The sequence below is a fragment of the Oreochromis aureus genome, linkage group 14 (assembly GCF_013358895.1).
Source record: "Oreochromis aureus strain Israel breed Guangdong linkage group 14, ZZ_aureus, whole genome shotgun sequence".
NCBI lineage: Eukaryota > Metazoa > Chordata > Actinopteri > Cichliformes > Cichlidae > Oreochromis > Oreochromis aureus.
Window position 1 is genome coordinate 23021391 of NC_052955.1, and position 6810 is coordinate 23028200.

Genomic DNA, 6810 nt, shown 5'->3' on the forward strand with positions numbered 1-6810 from the left:
TCCCATGAAAAACCCAGAGAAACCTGCAGCATGTGCAGCAGTTCTGACCTGTCGCCAACCAGCTGCCCATATAGCCTTGTTAACACTAACTTGCGAGCGCAAACATCGTAAAATCTCTCTCATAGGCTTCCAGGTCGACAGAGAGTTTGAAGGATTAGATGTCATCCCCCCATGAACAGACAGGGATGGTGAAAGATTAGCTGTCATCTTTCAAAAGATCAGAGAGGACACAAGCACCAACTGTTCTCCTCTGTTCTGAACACAAAGGACCCATATTAAACACTGTCTGCAACAGTTCCCAGACTAATTTTATACTTGTAACAGACTGCAATATTTTGTGATGGGTTATGTTATCCTTTTACAGATGGGAGTGATAATGTGAATAGAAGAGAATGAAATAAATCAGTCTGGGTAACAACTGCCAACAGAATTAACCACTTGACAGTGCTTCAAAATGCCACACAGCAACGACTTTAGCATTTATCACTGTTTCACTGTCTTGTACAGTGTCTAAAATCAGCACTTTAAAACATCAATTTGAATAAAAAGACCGCTCGAAGCAAAATATGATACTGTGCATTTTAAAATATGGTTACAGTTTGATCCTTTGAACAACTCCAGGTAGAAAATAAAACAAATATTTATCTAAAAGGGTAATGACAGATTAGCTAAAGGGAGCAATAGGGATGGAGAGAGAGGCATACTGTACGCATTTGTTGTTTAACCAGCCACATATTTAAGTACTTACATGCATTGGTGACTGCAAAGCTGTTGGCAGTCTCTATGTTGTCCACATGTGGAACCAGGTTAAAAGGAGCTTCCGTAGCATTAGGGCTGGTGTTGTGAAGAAAGATAGCTAGTCGAAAAGCTGTATACTCCTGATCAGTATTCCTAATGAACAATCCACCTAGAAAGAGGGACAAAGAGAGAAGAAGAGAGGCCACGAAGGTAAGAAACATGATTCAAAAGAAAGGAAGTGAGTTATTGTAAGGCGGAGAGGGGTCGGGTGGAAAAAGTCGCGAAAGACGGAGAGTGACAGGTAGAAGAGTAATGAGGGGAACGAAAGATAAATGGGGAGGGCAGAGAAAAACAGAGGAGGGGAGAAGTGAGGAGATAGCCAAGATCTTCATTAGCTTTGTTATAAAAGGTAATTTGTCTTTTAGCACATCCTCGCTCTCTGTCTCACGCACAAACATGAATACCAACACATTTGTGGAGGCTCACACTGCAATGAAATCTGAGAAAGACAGAGCGATGGAGAGGAAAGGAGAAGAAAAGAGAAACGACTAAGCTGTCGGGAAAGCCATCAAAGAGATAATGAGTCTGAGAGGACTTAAAAGAAAACAGATCAAAAAGGGTCAGGCAAATAAAGGAGGAGGATATGCCATGAAAAAACACAGAGTAACAGAGAGCAAGTGTTAAAAGTCATTGTTTTTTAAAAAAATGAAAGCTTCCCCTCATGCAGTTCAGTGAAAGAGAATGAAGACGAGGTAGGAAGAAACAGAAAAGCTAGGTATTTGCCTTCAGTGAGACTTAAAAGGAACAAAATATGAATTAAATAACTGGGTGAGACGATGTTTGAAAAGCTCAGAGAGTGACCCACCCACTAAAAAGAGGAGTGTAGGGAGACATGAAAAGACTTTCACTGCAGTCTAGTGAAAAACTAAGTACACCCCATGATTCAGCACCTTTAGAAGCAAAAGCTTCACTTCAAAAATAACTTTAATATGACTTCATCAATGTCTCACTTCACTGTAGAGATATTTTGGCCAACTCTTCTTTGCGTCACTGTCATTCATTGAGGTTTGAGGTTTGTTCATGCACAGTTCTGTTAAGGTTCATCTCAGCATTTCAGTCAGTTTGAGCACTGAACTTTGTCTGTGTCATTGTAACAGCTTGAGTCTTTTCTTTTTCAGCCGTTCTGTTGTAGATTTATTGCTATGCTTGGCATAGTCATTGTCCTGTTGCATGACTCAATATTAGCTAAGGTTTAGCTGTCAAACAGATGACCTCCCATTTGACTCTAGAACACTTTAGTGTACAGAAGAATTTAAGGACCACTGTGGCTAAAAAACAAGCTCAAATCATCACCCCTCCACCACCGTGCTTGACAGTTGGTACGAGGTGTTTGCGCTGATATGCTGCATTATGTTTTCTCCAAACGTGATGCTGTGCATTATGACCAAACGGCTCCACTTTCATCTTGTCTTTCAGAGGACATTGTTCAACAAGTCTTGTCATTTGTTCAGGTTCAGCTTTGCAAACCTAAGCCATGCTGTCATGTATTTTGAAGAGGCTTTCTCCAGAAAACCCTTCCAGGACATACTTATTCAATCTTTTCATGAACTTTAACATTTAACATATTTACTGAGGCCTTTTTTTCAAGTGGTCTGACCATTACGCAGTCGAACCATCGTACAAATTCACTGGGAGGTCCATTCTTTGTCATATTTTGCCAACACATACCCAAATGCTTCAAAATTGTAAACAAAAAGTCTCCTTTTATAGAGGTGCTCAAACTTGCTAATGACGAGGTGATCAAATATCTGGCAGCATCTGGCATCTAATTACCTTCCGAATTCCTGTGGAAACATTAAGGGTGTACTTAGTTTTTCACAGGACTGCAAAGAGTGATGTGAAAATGTTTAGGGTTTTTTTCACATCACCTCATATGCAAAGAATAACCGCTTGTAAACTATACACCAGTTTCACCATTAAATGGAACTGAACTTGGGAACCTGGAAATCTGCATAACAGAGCTTTCTAATACGAGTTTAAGATAACATCCATGGCCGGGTCGCGGGGGCAGCAGCCTAAGCTATGTTAAGATAACATAACATAGCGAAATTATATCAGCTAAAACTCCTAATTTTTTTTAATTACACTGGATTTTTGCACCTGATTCACTCCAACGGATGGATGGCAACAATGAACCTCCAACCACCAAAGAACAGAGAAAACCAGTGAGTGAAGTGGTTTGTTTGACTGAACTATATGGGATGTTGTGTTGTAAACTGTTTTAAATATCAATCACAAATGTACTCGGCAGTCAGAAGACAATAAAATAAGCCACAACCTAAAGGAGCTTTGAGAGCTTTCGAGCAATCAGTGCTGTTAACAGTCGTGTCTTTTATTAGATACGTATGAAAATTGTACGTATATATCTTATATCTGTAAAATACTTAGCAAGTAATTGGATAAATCATTTATTTAGTGTCATAACCAAAAAACACACCTGCAGCGCTTACTGGCAAGTTGTCCCTTGTAGGGCATCTATAAGTCCAGACGGCTTGTTGTTTAGCTATAAGTGCTCAGGATCAGGATCTTGCAATTTATCTTGCAAATCTTGCAATTTAACAGATATTAGAAGGCATGAGCGCATCATTGGAGTTTTAACACATGGCTACCTGTCCGTTTTTTGGATTGATTTGAACATTTTTTTTTTTTAATTTCCTCAAATTTTAAATGGTATAGCACACAGCTGTTTAACCAAGCTGCTCAACTTATAACCCCCAAAAGAGCACTGAGATCATCTATCCTGATGCTCTTAGTGCAGCCGAGGTCTTAATTTAAGCATAGAGGGGATCGGGCTTTTGCAGTTGCAGCCTCTAGTGGAATAACCTGCCACTTGATATTTGTACTGCAGTCTATACAGTCCTTTAAATCCCGTGTTAAAACTCCCTTTTTCTATTTTGGCTTTTAATTCCATTTCAGCGAGACTTCCTGTTACTCTTGAGTCCCATTAGTGTCTTTTTTATGTTGTGGTGTCTTTTTTGGTTTGGTTTTAGTCACATTTAATTGTATTTATTTGTTTTATGTTTTGTTTTATTGTGCTTATTTTACTGAGCTAAGATTTTTTTTTGTTTGTTTCGTAAAGCACTAGGTCATCCTTGTTGCTTTTAAATGTTCTATTGAAATAAAGATTGACATTGACGTTAAGATAATTACATAAATTAATTCTGCCTAACATTACGACTTGAGGAAAACCAATGTGAATTAGTTTGAACTGAGTCAGGCTCAAGTAAACTGAATTGGATTACACGAGCAGACTGTGAAGCCTTGACATTGCTTTGCGAGAGAGAGAGGAGAAGAGGGGTTGAGAGAGGGATGACAGGGGAGGAGTTGGGAGGCAGAGCATATTGAACGAAGCAATTATCACTACATAACATGTCACTTATCCATGTGGCTTCATGTGTCCCTTTAATACATCAGGTTCACTCTGATTTCTTGCGTTTCTTCTACAAAGCCCAGACAAATAATCAGTAACCATCTCCAAATATCAAGACACACGTCTGTACACATACACAGCTGGAGCATGTGTGGGAACTGCGCAAATTTCAGAAGAAATTATTTTGCGCAAACATTACAATTTCATCAAAAACTGATGATGATTAAAAATTCCATGTGTCTTGTTCAAAAATTAAAATATATTTTAGTTTTAGGGTAAAATATCATCTGAGAGGACAGACACACACACACACACACATTTAACACGTACTGAAACTAGATGAGGACGTCATTGCAGTAGTTTGTCAAATAATTTTTTCTACATATTCTCATCTTTATCCTTCTTTGTCTCACACTCTCTTTTTCACACACACATATGTGAAAAGAAATCGTCTGTGCATCCACTGGCATTACACTTGTGTGCAATGCAGAGATATGCAAATGACTTCTCAAGTAAGCCCGAGAGCCAAGTGGATGATCATGTATGTATATTGGAGTGTTTTAAGGAGGCTGGCCAGAGGGAGGGAAGGAAAGACTGCATGTGTGTGCTTTAGCATGATCGTGCATGCTTTGTACAGCATGTAGATGTGTGCAAACATGTTCACTGTGAGCATGTGTTGTTGAATGTTTAGAGGCGTGCTTGACATTTGTAACTACTGAAATGCGCAGAATACACCGAGTGTGCATTATTCTAACTGTATGTGGACAGTGTATGTGTGCACATCCATGCATCAGTGAAAATGTGTGTATGTGTGTTTGTGTGAACCTGTGTGCATAAAAAACAGAAAATATTTAGCGCATTAAGTTTATTGGCAGCTGTAGAGAGACAGAGTCAAGGAGGCGAATCTCATTATAGGACCTCCCAGCTGCCCCCCACAAGGAGTGATGCAGTGCATTCATTATCACACACATGCCTGGCTGGATGTGTGTATGTTTGTGCGTGAAGGAAAGAAGGGGAGGAAGAGATTCCGAGCATGTGTGGTGGTTCATATGAGTAAACCCATGATTCAGATTCAGTTAACTTCTTCTCAGATCTATTAGATGGATTGAAATACAGGCTCATCCCGCACTGACACGGGGTAACTGGAAAAGGGCAGACAGAGAGAGAGAGAGAGTGTGTGTGTGTGTGTGTGAGAGAGAGAGAGAGAGGGAGAGAGAGAGAATACTGCAGTGTCTAAACACTGAAGAAGACTAGAAGGGAACAAAGCTCGCTGAAACATTCATGAGCCCTGAACAGCTTTTAAAATACACGCAAATACAGTAGAAGGACAGACAGAGTGAAAGCGTTTGTGTGCATTTATAAACCATATGAGTCACAACTAAAATATCTTGGATTAGAAAAATAATAATAAAAGTAAGAAAAGATGCACCACAGAGGAAATGTTCCTATAGTTATATGTTGTTCTGTTCCTTCATTCTTAAGTAAATTTCCCGTGTTTTACAGAATCTTATGGTTTGCAGGGTCCTGGTGCACCTTTTTTTTCATGGTGACTGCTGTCCGCTAAAAATCCACCAAAATTCCGCGTAGTGTGTCAGATCTGAGTGTCCGTGCGTAAAATCAGTAATCCTCCAACTCACCTATCTGCACTGAGCTGGGGAAAGCCCCTGTCGCCAGCCCCCAAAGGGCGGAATACACCCCGAGAAAGTGCCAAGAAAAAATTATAATCCTCATTTTTCTTTAATTCAATCCCTTCAGAAACTGTTGAGAGACATCGAGGGAGATGGGGAAGATGCGAAAAGACAGAAAAAGGCGCTAGAAAAAAAGAGACGGGGAAAAAAGAGAGAAGAAGATAAGAGAGGTTTTATTTTCCCCCGTTTCCCGGGTCGTATTCCTATTCCATGGTGGTTTCGGTCGGTTCTTTCCCTGCAGTGTCCGCTCAGGAGAAAGCTGTGGGTCCGGTGCACATGTGAAGACAGGGAGAGAGAAAGAGTGAGGGGAAACTCGTAGAATGATTGGCGAGCAGGGAGAACAGCCTGCATGGAAGAACTGGACATGCGCGCCCAGTCTCTCTCTCTCTCTCTCTCTCTCTCTCTCCAGCTCGTCCGCCCCTGCTCTGTCTCTCACTCACTCACTCACTCACCCAGGGTTAGACGGACTGTTTCTCCATCTCCTTCTACATCTTCCACCCTCCACCCTCCTTCTCCGACGTCGTTAGGTTTGCTTGAACCCAAATGGTAAATTCTGGACGGGTTAAAGTGGAGAGAAAAACATAACAACAGAACTCGTGTTTAATCTCTGAATGAATGATTCACAAAACGAGTGCGCGGGGCATAAAGTGAGAAAATCAAAGTGATTCATTTGAAAATGAGAGGTTTAACATAAATACTGTTGGGGTTTTTTGGGTGGTGTTGTTGTTGGTGGGGTTTAAGTCCAAAGCGAGAAAGAGTGACAGAAAGCGCGCGCTTGTGAATAACTAATTGCATTACGAACTCAATCCATCCTCACGCAGCGCTCCACTCCGCTGTCAGAGCGTAATATGTGTGTCCAACCTGTGCAGCAGCGTTCAGGCCAGCTGACAGAGGGAAACCTCAAGCTCTCTTTGACTGCCGGACGCCGTTCGCGCCCCGAGTGCCAGCTAAAAT

The 6810-nt window shown here is 40.9% G+C and overlaps 1 long non-coding RNA gene across 1 annotated transcript; it reads right to left on the reverse strand.

Annotated features, from left to right (window-relative positions):
• Positions 1 to 754: 754 nt before the first annotated feature.
• LOC120443483 lies at positions 755 to 6381 on the reverse strand. The gene is made up of 3 exons (XR_005615448.1): positions 6309 to 6381; positions 5806 to 6115; positions 755 to 907 (listed from the first exon to the last, which is right to left on the reverse strand). It is a non-coding gene; the product is annotated as an uncharacterized LOC120443483 (long non-coding RNA).
• Positions 6382 to 6810: the final 429 nt, after the last annotated feature.